Source organism: Aquarana catesbeiana, linkage group LG02, assembly GCF_042186555.1.
Source record: "Aquarana catesbeiana isolate 2022-GZ linkage group LG02, ASM4218655v1, whole genome shotgun sequence".
Taxonomy (NCBI): domain Eukaryota; kingdom Metazoa; phylum Chordata; class Amphibia; order Anura; family Ranidae; genus Aquarana; species Aquarana catesbeiana.
The window spans coordinates 810292612-810315421 of NC_133325.1; positions in this window are offsets into that span (position 1 = coordinate 810292612).

Here is a 22810-nt window from a genome sequence, read left to right on the forward strand (position 1 = left end):
CATGCACCAATAATTCTGTGGCTCAAACTCTCAAAAATATATGTCATTGAAAGCATATGCTTATCCACCTGATAACATTCACTGTGGTTAAACGAAAAAAAATTGGCGTTTACTAAGCGTGTTGTTTTAAAGCAATCTCATCTCTTGGTGTACCGTCTTCATGTGTATGGGCAGAACTATATGAGATAAAAAAGATAAATGTTACATCTAAATGTGTTATCGTCCCCCTCATCCATCCGGAGTATGGCATTAAAATACACATACTTCTAAGTAAATACCAATTCAAGTGGATGAGTGACAAGACAGACATGTGGACGGTGTATCTCCTTGCTCGCTGCAACCCCTGGTATAGGATGGTGTGTATGTGGGCCCCCTAAAGGTGAAAAATGGACTTATGTGTTCAAAATAGTGAGGGCTATTCCTATGAATTAGGTGTTGTAGCTTGCTTACAGCAACCGTTGGACAGTGGTGTCTGATTGGAGATGAAGAATAAATAACTAACTAAACAGACAAACCAAAAGTTAGTAAATATAACCCATAATGTCCTTTTGGTATGAATGTATAGATATATCCCCAATCGTTCATCCATGTAAAGAAATAAATACAAGAACCTCATCAAGGTTCTGTTTTGAAGAGAGGAAAAGAAGGAATATTTCAGCCAGACTGTATGTAGCCAAGCTCTTGGATACTTGCAATTTAAGCTCTTATGCAATTTTTTTGATAGAGGTTGGTGGATAAATGGATGGCTAGAGGGAGAGGTGAGAGGACAGGGGTATAGATATATTGCTGGACGTGTCTTTCAAAAATATTATTCATAAAAATGTGAAACGTCCCACTCAAAGTTTAACCCCCGTGGGATTCTAGTGTCTAATGAGAATATCCAAAGGACTTCTCATTTACACAAAATCTGGAATCTGTCTCCTCCCCTCACTGGTGTCCTGATTTTCTCAATCCCTTGGATAACTAAACTGGAGGTGTTTTTGTGGTGTGTGAAAATCCAGTGTTTTGATACATTTGTTAAAATCTCTTTCTCAATATTATACAGGTGATCATGTAGCCTGTCCCTGAGACGTCGTGTTGTGCGTCCCACATATTGTACCTGGCAGCTGGTGCATGTAATGACATACACCACAAATTTGGTGTTGCAGTTTATAAAAGCGGGGATCAAAAACTCTTTTTGGCTGCTGCATGATCTTATGTATTGGCCGGTTTTGATGTACCCGCAATAATTGCAGGTTTTTATTCCATATTTGAAATTGCCTGTGAAATTAAGCCAATTTGTTTTAGTACGTTTGGTTGTGAATAGGCTGGGAGACAGTGAGCGTCCCAGCGTGGGTGCTTTGCGAGAAACAACCTTGATCCCTTTGGAGAGGATGTTATTGTATATTGGGTCATTGTACAGTACCGGGAGATGTTTCACAATGATTTTCTTTATTATGTTAAATTCTGTACTGTATGAGGTGGAAAAAACTGGAGTCCTGGGGGATGTTTCTCTTTTATGTTGGGTTTTTCTATGTGGTTTCTTGTTTAGAAGCGTGGACCTTGGAATAGATTTTACTGTATTGAGTGCTTTTAATATAGATGCATCTTTGTAACCTCGAGTTTTAAACCTATGTGCCATTTGTTCGGCCTCTGCTTCAAAAACTTCAGGGGAACTACATAGACGCTTTAACCTCAAGAACTGGCTACATGGTATGCCTGTGATAGTGTGTTTAGGGTGTGCTGAATCAGCTCTGAGTAAAGTGTTGCCACTGAGAGGTTTTCTATACAAACTGGATTGGATGGTGTCTCCAGAGCCTGTCATTTTCACATCCAGAAAGTCTATGGAGCTGACCTGCAGATTTCCAGTGAACTTCAAATTAAGTGGATTGTCATTAAAGTATGTAAGCCATCTGTCCAAATCTGCCTCTCCATCTGATGTAATGAACAATAGGTCGTCTATAAAGCGACAGAAAAAGACAGTGTCTTTACGGCGGGGACTATCTGGTCCAAAGATGCGGGACCTCTCCCACCAGCCCATATAAATATTGGCCAGTGAGGGGGAAAATTTGGCTCCCATGGAGGCCCCGCATTTATGAAGAAAATAGTCCCCGTCGAACATAAAAAAATTGTGTGTTAAAAGGTACTCTAGAGCTTGCACAATAAACTCCTGAAGTATCAGGGAAGCTTTACCTGTTTTTCTAAGAAAGTAAATGACTGCTTGAATCCCCAGGTGGTGTGGGATGCTAGAGTATAAACTCATCACATCACAGCTGATCCATCTGAAATTGTTTTCCCATTTGATGTTTTGGAGTTTATTCAGCAAATCGTTTGTGTCTTTTATGTAACCAGGGAGACTAGTGGCTGTTGGTTGTAGATGAGAGTCAACCCACTCTCCCAAGCGTTCATTTAAAGAGCCTATACCTGCCACTATAGGTCGTCCTGTAAGGGGATTTAACCCCTTGTGAATCTTTGGTAAATGATGGAACACTGGTGTTATGGGGTTTTCTGGAATGAGAAATTCTTTCTCCCTAGGGGTAAATATACCGACCTGTATAGCTCTATCTATGAGTGTAGAGAGTTTGTTTTTGAAAGAAGTGGTGGGGTTGGAAGACAGTCTCTGGTATGTATGTTCGTCAGTCAATTGGCGTAAGGCTTCACTTTTGTAAGCTTCTGCATCTAAGACTGCTACCATACCCCCCTTGTCTGCGTTCCTGATGACTATCTGGTCATCCATGGAGAGTCGGTTGAGCGCCTGTCTCTCCCTGGTGGTCAGATTGTCCTGTGCAAACTTGTTTTTATTACAACTGTGAGCCAGGTGTACCAGGTCTCCCTCTACCATTTTTTGGAATGTGTCAAGATCTTTGCCCCTGGCTGCCACCGGATAAAAATCTGATCTGCCCCTAGAGATATCAATGTGAACATCCGTGGGGTCCAGGGGGAAAGAATCTGACTCATGTGCCAAATCAGTCAAATCTTGTAAAGCACAATTGTCTACAAATAAAATAGGTGAAGACAAGGACTCACCTGTGTCACAGCTGTCTATAGACCCATTGAACTCATCTACTGTGCAATCAAAAAAATGTTTCTTAAGAGTAAGTGTCCTTGCAAATCTGTTAATGTCCAAGATCGTTTCAAAAAGATTGAAGTGTCTGGTCGGACAAAAATTCAGGCCTTTTGCTAGGAGGTCAATTTCTTCTGTGTTCAGTGGTCTCTTTGACAAGTTGATCACACTATGTTTTACTTCCTCTGCGTTTTCTCTCGCAGTGTGTAGCGTGAGTTGCTCGTGGCACCTGTGTTTCCTACCGCCTCTTCTTGTCTTCTTGAAGATGACTTCTTTTTCTTTGTTGGTCTGGACCTGTGAGGGTTTCCAGAGGCTTGGCTTTTGGTAGATCTGATGGGCTCTGATGGGGTTAAAGATCTGTCCAGTGACGAGTTGGATGCGGTACGTGCTAGAGTGTTATCGGCCGACTCTCCTTCATGATCGGAAAAACTCACTCGTTTGCCTCGATTTTTATGGGATTTGCTGGAATTATGAAATTACCTATTCCAGGTATAAACGCTGTTGCTTTGGTAGTCATCTTTATCTTGGGCCATTTTGCCCTTCTTGGTGTCAATTACTGCTTTTTCAATTACTGCACCAGGGTTGTCCCCTGAGTCCCCTGCTCTATGTGTTTGCAATCGACCCCTTCATCAGGAGGCTAGAGAGCGGCATGTTGTGTGGGGTGCCAGTGGGGCTCCCGGGTGAGCCGACATTGAGGGTTGTTGCCTATGCGGACGATGTGTCGGTGATTGTCACTGGGACTGATGAAGCAGAGGAGGTGGTCTCTCTGACATCACGGTATTCTGAAGCATCAGGCTGGGGGAACAGACTGTCACCTATCTATCCAGGAGGGAGGGTGGCTTAGGTATGGTCAACCCAGTTCTTTTCGTTTCACTGCTCTTTCGCAAATTTAACATTGGTAATATGCTTGCAGTGGAACCTCCTGGATGGCAGTGTTGCCAACCGCCCATTAATTTACAGGCAGCCCATAAATTTCACCCCATCTTCGGGGCGCCCGTGAATGTCCGTTACGGGCAGCCGATGGCTGCGGGCCGGCCAAGCAACTGCGCATGCGCCGTTCTGAAGCCTGCAGGACTCGGGAAAGATCGTACAAGCTCGGCTGGCCGGCGCATGCGCAGTAATGTAATGATGCCGCCTGGCGCCATTTTTAAACAGAAGCCGCCGCTCGTTCTTCTCATCGGTTCAGCGGGGGGAGCAGAATGGTGCAGAGAGGAGCCATGTTACCGGGCATATAAAAAGAATCCAAGTATTGCTACCGGGATTCAAATAAGTAGCTACTTTTGCAGCAGAAAGTCTAGACCGCTTGGTTCAAAAAAGAGTACAAAATTTATTAATAATAGTAAAATCGATACAATTCATCTACACAGTATCATTTGTAAAGATGCAAAACAACTCCATACGTTATGCTTCCACGGGTCATGTGACGTCAACTTACGCTGTGCCCCCGTGTGTGGAAATCATGAGAAAGGACATAGGACCAGCGCAATTCCGCACCGAACAACACGCATAGCATGCTTCAACTAAGGAGCGGTTGCAGCCAACAGGTCCTAGGCAACAAAAGTCACTTTGAGAGACTGAGATCACTGAGCTGTCCGACAGGACATGTAGTCAGGAAGGAGGCGAACACCCAACGCAATCAACGGACCGGTAAGACGTCTATACACCATATTGCACATGTACTCGCCCACTGAACTAGGAAATGACTGCATAAATGAGGAAACAACTGTCTGATGTATCTACATAATAGCAAGATTACCTGTGTGGGAGTTGCAAACTATCACTCTACAGCTAATTGACCTTACCGTTACCAGTCGTTTTGATAGCCATCTCTGGGACTAATCCCTCAATACGGGACTTTGCTGTATTGCCCCTTCTCTGATTTGATCTTACAATCCATCATATTACTGGCCTACTACATGTCGGGTGCCTCTTCCTTTAAGGTCACCACATGATGCATGAAGCTCCCTCTTGTTTACACTGAGGAAAAGATACCCAATTACTTAATCGGATGACCTGCTATTGATCAACTTCAGAACTGATCCCTGTGCATAGGGAACCCACATGTGGCTTTCTCAGATAAAAATTGCTCAGTCAGTGACTTTATCCTTTATATCCTCATTGAATGAAATAAATTAAATCAATCTAATATTTTAGGTGGATTATACACGTGTGTGCATATATGTATACGCTCACCAACTTGTAATACCACCCCTTCCCCCGGGGACTATTCACAGGAAACCTGTACAGCTCGGTGATTTTACACGGCATTGCCATATCACCTATCTCAATCTTCACACGATATAGCTGTCATTTTTCCTGCGACGTCCGGACTGTCTGTGTGTGTATGTGTGGGAGTGGGGTGTTCCTTTGTGTTCAATTGGTATCATTAGGGCTGTGTACATAGTTACATAGTTACATAGTAGGTGAGGTTGAAAAAAGACACAAGTCCATCAAGTCCAACCTATGTGTGTGATTATGTGTCAGTATTACATTACATATCCCTGTATATTGCGGTCATTCAGGTGATTATCTAATAGTTTCTTGAAGCTATCAATGCTCCCCGCTGAGACCACCACCTGTGGAAGGGAATTCCACATCCTTGCCGCTCTTACAGTAAAGAACCCTCTACGTAGTTTAAGGTTAAACCTCTTTTCCTCTAATTGCAATGAGTGGCCACGAGTCTTATTAAACTCTCTTCTGCGAAAAAGTTTTATCCCTATTGTGGGGTCACCAGTACAGTATTTGTAAATTGAAATCATATCCCCTCTCAAGCGTCTCTTCTCCAGAGAGAATAAGTTCAGTGCTCGCAACCTTTCCTCATAACTAAGATCCTCCAGATCCTTTATTAGCTTTGTTGCCCTTCTTTGTACTCGCTCCATTTCCAGTACGTCCCTCCTGAGGACTGGTGCCCAGAACTGGACAGCATACTCCAGGTGCGGGCGGACCAGAGTCTTGTAGAGCGGGAGAATTATCGTTTTATCTCTGCAGTTGATCCCCCTTTTAATGCATGCCAATATTCTGTTTGCTTTATTAGCAGCAGCTTGGCATTGCATGCCGTTGCTGAGCCTATCATCCACTAGGACCCCCAAGTCCTTTTCCATCCTAGATTCCCCCAGAGGTTCTCCCCCCAGTGTATAGATTGCATTCATATTTTTGACACCCAAATGCATTATTTTACATTTTTCTACATTGAACCTCATTTGCCATGTAGTCGCCCACCCCATTAATTTGTTCAGGTCTTTTTGCAAGATTTCCACATCCTGCTGAGAAGTTATTGCCCTGCTTAGCTTAGTATCATCTGCAAATACAGAGATGGAACTGTTTATCCCATCCTCCAGGTCATTTATGAACAAATTAAATAGGATTGGTCCCAGCACAGAACCCTGGGGGACCCCACTACCCACCCCTGACCATTCTGAGTACTCCCCATTTATCACCACTCTCTGAACACGCCCTTGTAGCCAGTTTTCAATCCATGTACTCACCCTATGGTCCATGCCAACGCACCTTATTTTGTACAGTAAACGTTTATGGGGAACTGTGTCAAATGCTTTTGCAAAATCCAGATACACCACGTCTACGGGCCTTCCTTTATCTAGATGGCAACTCACCTCCTCATAGAAGGTTAATAGATTGGTTTGGCAAGAACGATTCTTCATGAATCCATGCTGATTACTGCTAATGATATCATTCTTATTACTAAAATCTTGTATATAGTCCCTTATCATCCCCTCCAAGAGTTTACATACTATTGATGTTAGGCTAACTGGTCTGTAATTCCCAGGGATGTTTTTTGGGCCCTTTTTAAATATTGGTGCTACATTGGCTTTTCTCCAATCAGCTGGCACCATTCCAGTCAATAGACTGTCTGTAAAAATTAGGAACAACGGTCTGGCAATCACCTGACTGAGTTCCCTAAGTACCCTCGGATGCAAGCCATCTGGTCCCGGTGATTTATTAATGTTAAGTTTCTCAAGTCTAATTTTAATGTTGTGTGTTGTTTTGTTTGTCTGTGTCTGTACACTTTTAGCTCTTCCCGGGTCATCCATCCCAAGGTTGGGACCCGTGGAAGCATAACGTATGGAGTTGTTTTGCATCTTTACAAATGATACTGTGTAGATGAATTGTATCAAATGTATTATTATTAATACATTTTGTACTCTTTTTTGAACCAAGCGGTCTAGACTTTCTGCTGCAAAAGTAGCTACTTATTTGAATCCCGGTAGCAATACTTGGATTCTTTTTATATGCTAGCTACGTTTCTTTAGCTACAGCAGCAGCACCAGAGCAGGTGTATATTACCGGGGAATTTTTGAGACAACCAAAATTGGTGCTTGGTTCCACAGGAAAGGCTTTTTCTTTTCTTCTGCTTTTTTGAGCCATGTTACCGGGCCCGGCCACAGGAGGACATTACGGGAGGGGTCTGGGGGGGGTGAAGCCGGTAGAGGACTGGAGGACACTGACTGGAGAGATGAAAGGGTCACAGTGAGAGACAGAAGGCGGACACTGTCACTGACTGATGTGGAGAGTAAGACGGGTATTAGTATCTGAAGGGGGACAGTGGAGGAAACTACCATGCCTGGTCCCGCAGCCTCTGACCATCCCCTGCCCACAGCCTCTGACCATCCCCTGCCCACAGCCTCTGACCATCCCCTGCCCACAGCCTCCGACCATCCCCTGCCCACAGCCTCCGACCATCCCCTGCCCACAGCCTCCGACCATCCTCTGCCCACAGCTTCTGACCATCCCCTGCCCAGTGCCCACAGCCTCTGACCATCTCCTGCCCACAGCCTCCGACCATCCCCTGCCCACAGCCTCTGACCATTCCCTGCCCACAGCCTCTGACCATCCCCTGCCCACAGCCTCTGACCATCCCCTGCCCACAGCCTCCGACCATCCCCTGCCCACAGCCTCTGACCATCCCCTGCCCACAGCCTCCGACCATCCCCTGCCCACAGCCTCCGACCATCCCCTGCCCACAGCCTCTGACCATTCCCTGCCCACAGCCTCTGACCATCCCCTGCCCACAGCCTCCGACCATCCCCTGCCCACAGCCTCCGACCATCCCCTGCCCACAGCCTCCGACCATCCCCTGCCCAGTGCCCCTGACCATCTCCTGCCCACAGCCTCTGACCATCTCCTGCCCACAGCCTCTGACCATCTCCTGCCCACAGACTCTGACCATCTCCTGCCCGCAGCCTCTGACCATCCCCAGCCCACAGCCTCTGACCATCCCCTGCCTGCAGCCTCTGACCATCCCCTGCCTGCAGCCCCTGACCATCTCCTGTCAGCAGCCTCCAACCATTTCCTACATCATGTCTGCAGTCTCTGAGGGGGAGTCAGGAAAGGAGTCAAGAGTGGGAGCGCCGCCGGGATCATGGGGGTCACGGGAGAAGTCAGACGTGTGTGGACTGTGGAGAGGAGACCTTAGGAAAACCAGAGCCGCCAAGCTGGAGCCATCTGACTGAGCCCTGCGCGATGCACCTGAGAGGAGGTCAGTGACAGCACCGCCAGGCCAGTCTGGGGGGGTTGCTTATGTAAGGGGAAGTGAATACAATAATGTAATGGGCACTGATATAAAGGTTTCCCCCTAAATTAGTAACTCCCCCTTACCTTAGTGTATTCACTCTGCGGAAGGTGGTCTCTGGTCACCAGAGTGCCCCCCACATCAGAGTTCCTGGCATTCCCCCTTTACATCAAAGTCTGCAGGATTGCCCCTTACAGTGCAAAGGGAACTCAATCTGCAGACTCTGATGTAATTGGGAACTCTGATGTAAAGGGAACACAGTGGACTCTGATATAAGGTGGTCTCTGGTCGACAGAGCCTCCCCCTACATCAGAGTTCCCCCTTAGATCATGATCTGCAGCGTTCCCTTTTACATAAGAGTTCCTTTTCACTGTAAGGGGGATCCCTGCAGACTCTGATGTAAAGGGGGAACCCAGTGCTAGCTGGGTTATAGTAACCTGACCTTCATGTCAATGGAGAAATATGTTTTTTGACTTTTGTTTAACGTAAACACATTGCTAATAGCACTAGCTATGTGTTTATAGTTTAAATATTTATCCTTGCACTGTTTAGCAGTGAAAATAGTAATTTTAGGTACTTTTTTGCAGCGCCAGTAAAAAATGCGGATCTGCCAGTAATTTTCATGATTTTTGCCAGTAAAAAAGTGGTGCCGTTTGTAAATTTTGGCATCCGGCCAGTAAATTTCACTTCAGGGGGTTGGCAACACTGCTGGATGGGTAGGCATATTTATATCTTGGTTTAGGCCTTTTCTATGACTTTGGGAAGAAGGTGGCCAAGTGAAGAATCTCAGGGGTCATCGTGGTCAGCTACCAGCCTATGTCGCTCCGTGCCTGAAGTTACTATGGCAGTGGCGATTATCGGCTGAAGATCTCAGATCTGTTCCGAGGAAAGTCCTTATGAGTCGAGTCTTGAGCGAAGTCTTTCATGACCCATTGGCCTTAAGGGATTGCCCAGGCCCAGTTTTGAGGGCAAGACTGATTAATTTGGACAAAGTACCCCCTAAATTTAGGGATCTGGCCTGGTTGTGCTTCCATGGGAGGCTCTATGTTTGGGGCAATTTGAAATTCCGCAGTGGGATGGATCGTAGCTGTCCTCGGGAGGAGTGTGCAGGTGAGGAGGAGACTATGGACCATTTTCTGCTTCATTGCCCTTTTAACATAGAGGTGTACAAACAGGTGGGGCGGGCCCTCGGTGTTCCTTTCCTCTCCAGGCTGGGTTATGCTGAGTGGGTGTACGGAGCATTCAATACTGGTGGGGATTTTTGTTTGGATACACTTTTTCTAGTTAGCATAGTAGTCCGTTATTTCACCTGGAATGCACAGTGTCAGGTCTGCACTCGGCATAAAATCCTTCCTGTTGAGGTGGTGGTGTATGACATTCTGCATGAGGTGGAGAAGATTCGGGTGCTTGAGAGAGACAAGCGGAGTCGGGGGGCTTGGTTGAAGGCGTGGAGGGGTTTCAAGCCTCCCTGACTGCCAGGAGTCTCTTTCCCGGGTGTGGCTGTCTGTCTCTTATCACCCTAGATTTTATAATTTATGATTAATTTTTGATAAATGGCTGCGTACATAGGTGATGGGTTGTGCCTCTTATGCCGTGTACACACGGTCTGATTTTTCGGCTACAAAAGTCCGACAGACTTTCGACAGACTTTCGGCGGACTTTTGGCGGACTTTAAACAGACTTTCTAATGAACGGACTTGCCTATAGGGATGAGCCGAACACCCCCCTGTTCGGTTCGCACCAGAACATGCGAACAGGAAAAAAGTTCGTTCGAACACGCAAACACCGTTAAAGTCTATGGGACACGAACATGAATAAACAAAAGTGCTAATTTTAAAGGCTTATATGCAAGCTATTGTCATAAAAAGTGTTTGGGGACCTGGGTCCTGCCCCAGGGGACATGGATCAATGCAAAAAAAAGTTTTAAAAACGGCCGTTTTTTCAGGAGCAGTGATTTTAATAATGCTTAAAGTCAAACAATAAAAGTGTAATATCCCTTTAAATTTCGTACCTGGGGGGTGTCTATAGTATGCCTGTGAAGGGGCGCATGTTTCCTGTGTTTAGAACAATCTGACAGCAAAATGACATTTTGAAGGAAAAAACTTATTTAAAACTACCCGCGGCTATTGCATTGCCGACAATACACATAGATGTTCATTGATAAAAACGGCATGGGAATTCCCCAAAGGGGAACCCCAAACCAAAATTTTAAAAAAAAATGACGTGGGAGTCCTCCTAAATTCCATACCAGGCCCTTCAGGTCTGGTATGGATATTAAGGGGAACCCCGGCCAAAATTTAAAAAAAAAAATGACGTGGGGTTCCCCCTAAATTCCATACCAGACCCTTCAGGTCTGTTATGGATTTTAAGGGGAACCCCGCGCCAAAAAAAAAAAAAAAAACGGCGTGGGGTCCCCCCAAAAATCCATACCAGACCCTTATCCGAGCACGCAACCTGGCAGGCCGCAGGAAAAGAGGGGGGGACGAGAGTGCGGCCCCCCCTCCCTCCTGAACCGTACCAGGCCAAATGCCCTCAACATTGGGAGGGTGCTTTGGGGTAGCCCCCCAAAACACCTTGTCCCCATGTTGATGAGGACAAGGGCCTCATCCCCACAACCCTGGCCGGTGGTTGTGGGGGTCTGCGGGCGGGGGGCTTATCGGAATCTGGAAGCCCCCTTTAACAAGGTGACCCCCCGATCCCGGCCCCCCCCTGTGTGAAATGGTAAGGGGGTACATAAGTACCCCTACCATTTCACGAAAAAAGTGTCAAAAATGTTAAAAATGACAAGAGACAGTTTTTGACAATTCCTTTATTTAAATGCTTCTTCTTTCTTCTATCTTCCTTCATCTTCTGGTTCTTCTGGTTCTTCTGGCTCTTCTGGTTCTTCCTCCGGCATTCTCGTCCAGCATCTCCTCCGCGGCGTCTTCTATCTTCTTCTCCTCGGGCCGCTCCGCACCCATGGCATGGGGGGGAGGCTCCCGCTCTTCTCTTCTTCTTTTCTTCTCTTCTTCATTTTCTTCTCCGGGCCGCTCCGCAATCCATGCTGGCATGGAGGGAGGCTCCCGCTGTGTGACGGCGCTCCTCGTCTGACAGTTCTTAAATAACGGGGGGGGGGCGGGGCCACCCGGTGACCCCTGCCCCACTCTGACGCACGGTGACTTGACGGGACTTCCCTGTGACGTCACGGGGAATGCCACAGGGAAGTCCCGTCATGTCCCGTGCGTCAGAGTGGGGCGGGGTCACCGGGTGGCCCCGCCCCCCGTTATTTAAGAACTGTCAGACGAGGAGCGCCGTCACACAGCGGGAGCCTCCCTCCATGCCAGCATGGATTGCGGAGCGGCCCGGAGAAGAAAATGAAGAAGAGAAGAAAAGAAGAAGAGAAGAGCGGGAGCCTCCCCCCCATGCCATGGGTGCGGAGCGGCCCGAGGAGAAGAAGATAGAAGACGCCGCGGAGGAGATGCTGGACGAGAACGCCGGAGGAAGAACCAGAAGAGCCAGAAGAACCAGAAGATGAAGGAAGATAGAAGAAAGAAGAAGCATTTAAATAAAGGAATTGTCAAAAACTGTCTCTTGTCATTTTTAACATTTTTGACACTTTTTTCGTGAAATGGTAGGGGTATAAGTATCCCCTTACCATTTCACACAGGGGGGGGCCGGGATCTGGGGGTCACCTTGTTAAAGGGGGCTTCCAGATTCCGATAAGCCCCCCGCCCGCAGACCCCCGCAACCACCGGCCAGGGTTGTGGGGATGAGGCCCTTGTCCTCATCAACATGGGGACAAGGTGTTTTGGGGGGCTACCCCAAAGCACCCTCCCAATGTTGAGGGCATGTGGCCTGGTACGGTTCAGGAGGGAGGGGGGGCCGCACTCTCGTCCCCCCCTCTTTTCCTGCGGCCTGCCAGGTTGCGTGCTCGGATAAGGGTCTGGCATGGATTTTTGGGGGGACCCCACGCCGTTTTTTTTTTTTTTTTTGTGCGGGGTTCCCCTTAAAATCCATATCAGACCTGAAGGGCCTGGTATGGAATTTAGGGGGACTCCCACGTCATTTTTTTTTTTTTAATTTTGGTTCGGGGTTCCCCTTTGGGGAATTCCCATGCCGTTTTTATCAATGAACTTCTATGTGTATTGTCGGCAATGCAATAGCCACGGGTAGTTTTAAATGAGTTTTTTCCTTCGAAATGTCATTTTGCTGTCAGATTGTTCTAAACACGGGAAACATGCGCCCCTTTACAGGCATACTATAGACACCCCCCAGGTATGAAATTTAAAGGGATATTACACTTTTATTGATTGACTTTAACCACTTCAGCCCCGGAAGGATTTACCCCCTTCCTGACCAGAGCACTTTTTACAATTTGGCACTGCGTCGCTTTAACTGCTAATTGCGCGGTCATGCAATGGTGTACCCAAACGAAATTTGCGTCCTTTTCTTCCCACAAATAGAGCTTTCTTTTGATGGTATTTGATCACCTCTGCCATTTTTATTTTTTGCGCTATAAACGGAAAAAGACCGAAAATTTTGAAAAAAAATGATATTTTCTACTTTTTGTTATAAAAAAAATCCAATAAACTCAATTTTAGTCATACATTTAGGCCAAAATGTATTCGGCCACATGTCTTTGGTAAAAAAAAAGTCAATAAGCGTATATTTATTGGTTTGCGCAAAAGTTATAGCGCCTACAAACTAGGGTACATTTTCTGGAATTTACACAGCTTTTAGTTTATGACTGCCTATGTCATTTCTTGAGGTGCTAAAATGGCAGGGCAGTACAAAACCCCCCCAAATGACCCCATTTTGGAAAGTAGACACCCCAAGGAAATTGCTGAGAGGCATGTTGAACCCATTGAATATTTATTTTTTTTGTCCCAGGTGATTGAATAATGACAAAAAAAAAAAAAAAAAAAAAAATTTACAAAAAGTTGTCACTAAATGATATATTGCTCACACAGGCCATGGGCATATGTGGAATTGCACCCCAAAATACATTCAGCTGCTTCTCCTGAGTACGGGGATACCACATGTGTGGGACTTTTTGGGAGCCTAGCCGCGTATGGGGCCCCGAAAACCAAGCACCGCCTTCAGGATTTCTAAGGGCATAGATTTTTGATTACACTCCTCACTACCTATCACAGTTTTGAAGGCCATAAAATGCCAAGATGGCACAAAACACCCCCAAATGACCCCATTTTGGAAAGTAGACACCCCAAGCTATTTGCTGAGAGGTATGTTGAGTCCATGGAATATTTTATTTTTTGACACAAGTTGTGGGAATGTGACAATTTTTTTTTTTTTTGCACAAAGTTGTCACTAAATGATATATTGCTCACACAGGCCATGGGCATATGTGGAATTGTACCCCAAAATACATTTAGCTGCTTCTCCTGAGTATGGGGATACCACATGTGTGGGACTTTTTGGGAGCCTAGCCGCGTACGGGGCCCCGAAAACCAATCACCGCCTTTAGGATTTCTAAGGGCATAAATTTTTCATTTCACTCCTCACTACCTATCAGAGTTTTGAAGGCCATAAAATGCCAAGATGGCACAAAACCCCCCCAAATGACCCCATTTTGGAAAGTAGACACCCCAAGCTATTTGCTGAGAGGCATGTTGAGTCCATGGAATATTTTGTATTTTGACACAAGTTGCTGGAAAGTGACAATTTTTTTTTTTTTTTTTTTTTTTTTTGCACAAAGTTGTCACTAAATGATATATTGCTCAAACATGCCATGGGCATATGTGGAATTGCACCCCAAAATATATTCTGCTGCTTCTCCTGAGTACGGGGATACCACATGTGTGGGACTTTTTGGGAGCCTAGCCGCGTACGGGGCCCCGAAAACCAAGCACCGCCTTCAGGATTTCTAAGGGCATAAATTTTTGATTTCACTTCTCACTACCTATCACAGTTTTGAAGGCCATAAAATGCCAAGATGGCACAAAAGCCCCCCAAATGACCCCATTTTGGAAAGTAGACACCCCAAGCTATTTGCTGAGAGGCATGTTGAGTCCATGGAATATTTTATTTTTTGACACAAGTTGCGGGAATGTGAGAATTTTTTTTTTTTTTTGCACAAAGTTGTCACTAAATGATATATTGCTCACACAGGCCATGGGCATATGTGGAATTGCACCCCAAAATACATTCTGCTGATTCTCCTGAGTACGGGGATACCACATGTGTGGGACTTTTTGGGAGCCTAGCTGCGTACGGGGCCCCGAAAACCCAGCACCGCCTTCAGGATTTCTAAGGGTGTAAAGTTGTAATTTCACTCCCCACTACCTATCACATTTTTGAAGGCCATAAAATGCCCAGATGGCACAAACCCCCCCCAATTGACCCCATTTTGGAAAGTAGACACCCCAAGCTATTTGCTGAGAGGCATGTTGAGTCCATGGAATATTTTATATTTTGACACAAGTTGCGGGAAAGTGACAATTTTTTTTTTTTTTTATTTTTTTTTGCACAAAGTTGTCACTAAATGATATATTGTTCAAACATGCCATGGGCATATGTGGAATTACACCCCAAAATATATTCTGCTGCTTCTCCTGAGTACGGGGATACCACATGTGTGGGACTTTTTGGGAGCCTAGCCGCGTACGGGGCCCCGAAAACCAAGCACCGCCTTCAGGATTTCTAAGGGCATACATTTTTGATTTTACTCCTCACTACCTATCACACTTTTGAAGGCCATAAAATGCCAAGATGGCACAAAACCCCCCCAAATGACCCCATTTTGGAAAGTAGACACCCCAAGCTATTTGCTGAGAGGCATGGTGAGTATTTTGCAGCTCTCATTTGTTTTTGAAAATGAAGAAAGGCAAGAAAAACGTATTTTTTTTTTCTTTTTTCAATTTTCAAAACTTTGTGACAAAAAGTGAGGTCTGCAAAATACTCACTATACCTCTCAGCAAATAGCTTTGGGTGTCTGTTTTCCAAAATGGGGTCATTTGGGGGGGGGTTGTGCCATCTGGGCATTCCATGGCCTCCGAAACTGTGATAGGCAGTGAAGAGTGAAATCAAAAATTTACGCCCTTAGAAAGCCTGAAGGCGGGGCTTGGTTTTCGGGGTCCCGTACGTGGCTAGGCTCCCAAAAAGTCTCACACATGTGGTATCCCCGTACTCAGGAGAAGCAACAGAATGTATTTTGGGGTGCAATTTCACATATTCCCATGGCATGTTTGAGCAATATATCATTTAGTGACAACTTTGTGCAAAAAAAAAAAAAAAAAAAAAAAATTTGTCTTTTTCCCGCAACTTGTGTCACAATATAAAATATTCAATGGACTCGACATGCCTCTCAGCAAATAGCTTGGGGTGTCTACTTTCCAAAATGGGGTCATTTGGGGGGGTTTTGAACTGTCCTGGCATTTTATGCACAACATTTAGAAGCTTATGTCACACATCGACCACTCTTCTAACCACTTGAAGACAAAGCCCTTTCTGACACTTATTGTTTACATGAAAAAATTATTTTTTTTTGCAAAAAAATTACTTTGAACCCTCAGACATTATATATTTTTTTAAAGCAAATGCCCTACAGATTAAAATGGTGGGTGTTTCATTTTTTTTTTTTCACACAGTATTTGCGCAGCGATTTTTCAAACGCATTTTTTGGGGAAAAAACACACTTTTTTAAATTTTAATACACTAAAACACACTATTTTGTCAAAATGTTTGATGAAATAAAAAAGATGATCTTAGGCCGAGTACATGGATACCAAACATGACATGCTTTAAAATTGCGCACAAACGTGCAGTGGCGACAAACTAAATACATTTTTAAAAGCCCTTAAAAGCCTTTACAGGTTACCACTTTAGATTTACAGAGGAGGTCTACTGCTAAAATTACTGCCCTCGATCTGACCTTCGCGGTGATACCTCACATGCATGGTGCAATTGCTGTTTACATATGACGCCAGACCGACGCTTGCGTTCGCCTTTGTGCGAGAGCAGGGGGGGCGCAGGGGTGCTTTTTTTTTTTTTTTTTTTTTTTTATTATTTTTTTTGCTTTTTTATCTTATTTTTAAACTGTTCCTTTCATTTTTATTTTTTTTTTATCATTTTTATTGTTATCTCAGGGAATGTAAATATCCCCCATGATAGCAATAGGTAGTGACAGGTACTCTTTTTAGAAAAAATTGGGGTCTATTAGACCCTAGATCTCTCCTCTGCCCTCAAAGCATCTGACCACACCAAGATCGGTGTCATAAAATGCTTTCCCAATTTCCCAATGGCGCTGTTTACATCCGGCGAAATCTAAGTCATGAAATGCTTGTAGCTTCCAGTTTCTTAGGCCATAGAGATGTTTGGAGCCATTCTGGTCTCTGATCAGCTCTATGGTCAGCTGGCTGAATCACCGGCTGCATTCTCAAGTTCCCTGTTGGGACAGGAGAGCCAGAGAAAAACATGGACGACGGTGTGGGGGGGGGGGGCATTCCCTCCCACTGCTTGTAAAAGCAGTCTAGAGGCTAATTAGCCGCTAGGATTGCTTTTACAAGAAAGCCGACCACTGGCTGAAAAGAATGATACCAAGATGATACCTAAACCTGCAGGCATCATTCTGGTATAACCACTCAAAGTCCAGCAACATACCAGTACGTTGCTGGTCCTTGTTGGGCATACATTGTAAACTTTTTTTTCATGCAGCCTGTGGGCTGAACGAAAAAAAGATATTGATCGGTGGGTATGCCCACCATTAGAATACCTCCCTTCATCCACCCACTTCTAATGATGGGCATACATGCACCGTATATATATGCCGAAGCATGGGGGCATCCTCCCGCAAAAGGCAGGAGCAAATCGCTCCTCCACCCACTGCTGCCCCCATGCTTCGGCATATATGCTGAAGTATGTAACTGTGGTGGTGAAATCACCTCCGACAGCGCTGGAGTCGCGGCTTTATGTATCGTGGGAGCAAACGCTGTTGCTGTCAAGATAAATAAATCCGCTCTGCAGCTGAATGGCGTACCTGCTAAGCAAATGATGGTTAACAAAAAAACAAAGTAACATTACAGTATAACAGTAATACTTACCATACCTGCAAAGCAAAATACAAAAAAAACATAGTAAAAAATAAAACATTTAACGCAACCTGTGCCTACCTAAAAAATATATATGCCGAAGCATGGGGGCATCCTCCCGCAAAAGGCAGGAGCAAATCGCTCCTCCACCCACTGCTGCCCCCACGCTTCGGCATATATGCTGAAGTATGTAACTGTGGTGGTGAAATCACCTCCGACAGCGCTGGAGTCGCGGCTTTATGTATCGTGGGAGCAAACGCTGTTGCTGTCAAGATAAATAAATCCGCTCTGCAGCTGAATGGCGTACCTGCTAAGCAAATGATGGTTAACAAAAAAACAAAGTAACATTACAGTATAACAGTAATACTTACCATACCTGCAAAGCAAAATACAAAAAAAACATAGTAAAAAATAAAACATTTAACGCAACCTGTGCCTACCTAAAAAATATATATGCCGAAGCATGGGGGCATCCTCCCGCAAAAGGCAGGAGCAAATCGCTCCTCCACCCACTGCTGCCCCCACGCTTCGGCATATATGCTGAAGTATGTAACTGTGGTGGTGAAATCACCTCCGACAGCGCTGGAGTCGCGGCTTTATGTATCGTGGGAGCAAACGCTGTTGCTGTCAAGATAAATAAATCCGCTCTGCAGCTGAATGGCGTACCTGAAAACACAAAGGTGGTTAACAATAAAAAAAAACAAAGTATAAAAAAATTGCATACCTATAAAGCAAACATGATAAAAACATAACAATAAAACATTGCAGTATAGAATGCAGAACAATAGAGAGAGAATAGAGAGAGAATAGAGAGAGAACAATAAAACAACAACTATTTTTGGTTTTTTTATTTTATATTTTTTTTGTGTTTTTTTCTTTTTTTTACTTTTTTTTGTTTTTTTTACACTTTTTTTTGTAACTTTAACTTTTTTAACTGGTACCAGGTTTGGGTCTCTCAAAATGCGACAGCATCTTGGGAGACCCTGTGGAAGTGTGCCTAGTCTGTGCAGTGCTGTACCCTACGCTAATACTCCACTAGTGTATGGTAGCGTTCAAAACATTCACCAATGCAAAGACCAGGATTGCCAGGACAGAGGGGACAACAATACCGGGTGTCACGCCTAAATCCGCGCTTGCTGCAGACACGACATCTTTTTTGGGGGGTTCGTTGGGTAGGGGTACTCGGGAGGGCATAAAGAAAATGCCTCTCATGCAGCCGGCTTACTGCATTTGGTTGGGGAAGGTGAGGTGGAGCACCGTCTGGATACAGAAGGGCTCTGACGATCTCTTCCTGGAATTTAAGGAAGGATCCAGTCCGTCCTGAAGCTCTGTATAGCACATAAGCATTCAGCAAAGCCAATTGAAATAAATAAACAGACACTTTTTTGTACCAGCGTCTGGCCTTACGGGCAATTAGGTACGGCGCCAACAACTGGTCGTTGAGGTCCACCCCTCCCATATTAAGGTTATATTCGTGGACACAGAGGGGTTTCTCCACAACACCAGTCGCCGTAGGAATTTGGACCATCGTGTCTGCATGAAGGGAGGTGAGAACGAAAACATTCTTCTTATGCCTCCACTTCATAGCGAGCAAATTATTATACTTCAAGCAGGCTCTCTCCCCCAGCCTAAGACGGGAATCTACAAGCCGCTGGGGAAAGCCCCGGCGATTAGGTCGCACGGTGCCACATGCTCCAATCTGATGATCAAAAAGGTGGCTAAAAAGTGGCACGCTCGTATAATAATTGTCCACGTACAAGTGGTACCCCTTTCCGAATAAGGGTGACACCAAGTCCCACACTATCTTGCCAGCGCTTCCTATGTAGTCAGGGCAGTTTGTCGGCTCTACGTGACTATCTTTTCCCTCGTAAACCATAAATCTACATGTATAGCCTGTGGCCCTGTCACAGAGCTTATACATCTTGACCCCGTATCTGGCACGCTTGCTGGGAAGGTACTGTTTGAATGACAAGCGGCCAGAAAATTTAACCAGGGACTCATCAACGCAGACAACTTGATGGGGGGTAAACAAGTCTGCAAAACGTTGGTTGAAGTGGTTTACGAGGGGCCGAATTTTGTAGAGCCGATCGTATTCAGGGTCTCCACGAGGACGACAGAGTTCATTGTCGTTGAAGTGCATGAACCGCAAAATCTGCTCGTATCGTGCCCTGGCCATGGAAGCAGAGAACAAGGGTGAATGGTAAATTGGGTCAGTGGACCAATATGACCGCAACTCACTCTTTTTATTCAACCCCATGAGGAGGGAAAGGCCCAGAAAGATCTTAAATTCGGAGACCGTAATTGGTCTCCAATCTCTGGCAAGGGTGGACTGGGGCATAGTGGCGATGTATTGACCAGCGTATAAATTGCTTTGGTCCACAATAGATCTATAGAGATCTTCGGTGAAAAACAGCGAATAAAAATCCAGTGGCGTAAAGTCAACTGTTTCCACCTGAATTCCGGGTTGGCCAGTGAAAGGGGGAAGTACGGGTGCTGCAGAAGTGGTGGGTACCCAATTCGGATTGGCGAATGCAGCAGGAAGGGCACTATGGGCACGACGGGCCTGTGTTCGTCTTCTTGGTGGCAGCGGGACACTACTAGTGCTTGCCACCTCGCCAGCTTGAACTGCACTTATGGGACTCGCCACGTCACCACGTGATACTGCAGTGCTGGATGTACGACCAGGGTGTACTAGGCCGCTGGTGCTTGCCAGTTCACCAGAAGGAGTAGCGGCGCTAGTACCTCTCTGCTCCATACGAGAGCCCTGCGGTTCTTGCACTTCAAGGACAGCATAAGTTCGGGGTCTGGTACGCCTGACCTTAGCAGGGACCACAACTCCGTCGTCAGAGCTATCTGTCATGGAGCCGCTGTCCTCTACAGGTTCGTATTCTGAGCCTGAACTTGACAGATGAGTGACTTCCTCTTCACTATCTGTCATGCTCAGAATCCTGTAGGCCTCTTCACTAGTGTACCTTCGATTTGCCATTTTGGCCTCTAAATTTAGGGGTAGACTAGTGAGACTCACAGGCAAAAAAGCTCCCGACTGTCAGCGACTGATTCAAAACGCTACCAAAAAACTGTTAGCGATCGCAGGGATCAGGCCTGACTCTGCGACCGCTGCAGTTATGTGTGCTTAGTGTTTTGTAAGTGTCAGTAATCGATCGATACTGCACTTGGGTGGGCTGGGCTGGGCTGGGCCGAGGAGCAAAACGCAGGTGCTAGCAGGTATCTGGGCTGATCCCGCTAACACTGCGTTTCAGGGAACCCTAAACTGCTGGGGAGTATAGATCTGATCGGATCAGATATCGATCCGTTCAGATACTATAGCACTAAGGGAGGTGTATGCTGCGTGCGTGGGTTTTAGCGGTACTGGCGCTAACCTGACGCTGCCTGGGGCGACGCAGACCTTATCTGATCCTAAAAACTTAACTTCTATCACCGCCGGGCAATTAGGGGGTTAAACCTTTATAAGGTAATAAACGGCGGGTGCCCTAAAACTATAATAAACTGTAATAAACTGTAATAAACTACAAAAAACAAACTATCTAACCAGCGTCACCCGTAACACTTATACGGTGATTGCTGGTGAAAGGGTTAACTAGGGGGCAATCAGGGGGTTAAAACCTTTAGCAGGTAGTATATGGGGGTCCCTGTCGCTATAAAACACTGACAGCGAACCTATATACTTACCTCCCTAAACTAGCGTCACCTGTGTCACTAATACAGCGATCAGAAAAACGATCGCTTAGCGACACTGGTGACGGGGGGTAATCAAGGGGTTAACTTTTATTAGGGGGGGTTAGGGGGTACCCTGGACCTAAGGGGGGGGTACCCTAGACCTAAAGGGGGCTAACCTAACTGCCCTAACACTTATAACTGACAAACTGACACCAATGCAAAAAAAAAAAAAACACTGCTATTGGTGTCAGAGTGACAGGGGGTACAGGGGGGTGATTGGGGGGTGATCGGGGGGTGACAGGGGGGTGACAAGTGTGCCTGCGTGTTCTACTGAGTGTGTGGTGTTGGTGCACTTACTTGGATGTCTTCTCTCCTCGGCGTCGGATCAAAAAGACCGGCTCCAGGAGAGATTACATCACTTCCTCTCCCTCTGTTTACATTACAGAGGGAGAGGAAGCATTTGATTCGTGGGAGCGATCGGGAGGGGGTGGCCATCAATGGATGGCCTCCCCCTGACCCCTAATCGCCCGCGAACAAGAGCCGACCACTCAGGGCACCGGGGGGGGGTCCGATCGGACCCCCCGCCCGCGGGAAGGCATCACGTATCAGGTACGTGATTTTGCCTGCCCGTGCCGACCTGCTCACGTATATATGCGTGAGGCGGTCGGCAAGTGGTTAAGCATTATTAAAATCACTGCTCCTGAAAAAACGGCCGTTTTTAAAACTTTTTTTTGCATTGATCCATGTCCCCTGGGGCAGGACCCAGGTCCCCAAACACTTTTTATGACAATAACTTGCATATTAGCCTTTAAAATTAGCACTTTTGATTTCTCCCATAGACTTTTAAAGGGTGTTCTGCGGCATTCGAATTTGCCGCGAACACCCCAAATTGTTCGCTGTTCGGCGAACTTGCGAACAGCCAATGTTCGAGTCGAACATGAGTTCGACTCGAACTCGAAGCTCATCCCTACTTGCCTACACTCGATCACACCAAAGTCTGATGGATTCGTACGTGATGACATACACCGGACTAAAATAAGGTAGTTGATAGCCAGTAGCCAATAGCTGCCCTAGCTTCAGTTTTTGTCTGTCAGACTAGCAGACAGACGAGCGGATTTCTAGGTCCGGCAGAGTTAGGACGTAAAGATTTGAAGCATGTTCCAAATCTAAAGTCCGTCAGATTTGCGACTGGAAAAGTCCGCTGAAGGTCCAGTGAAGTCCACACAGGATCGGTTTGTCCATCGGCGTCCGTCAGACCAGTCCGGTTGAAAAGTCAGACCGTGTGTACACGGCATTAGGCCCTCTCTGCTGCTTTATGTAAATAGTTTTCTAAAAGTGTGTTGGTAATGAATTATGTATATATTCTGAACATGGATGTGTATTCCTTTGATTTCTGTTGAAGTTTTATGCTATGGTTTTGTTTTTTTACTTTGTATAAAATTGGTTGCTTGATTCTTTTTCAATAAAAGATCAATAGTGCCCCATCATTGATGTCAGTTGGAGGAATAGTGTCCCATCATTGGTATCAGTGGGAGG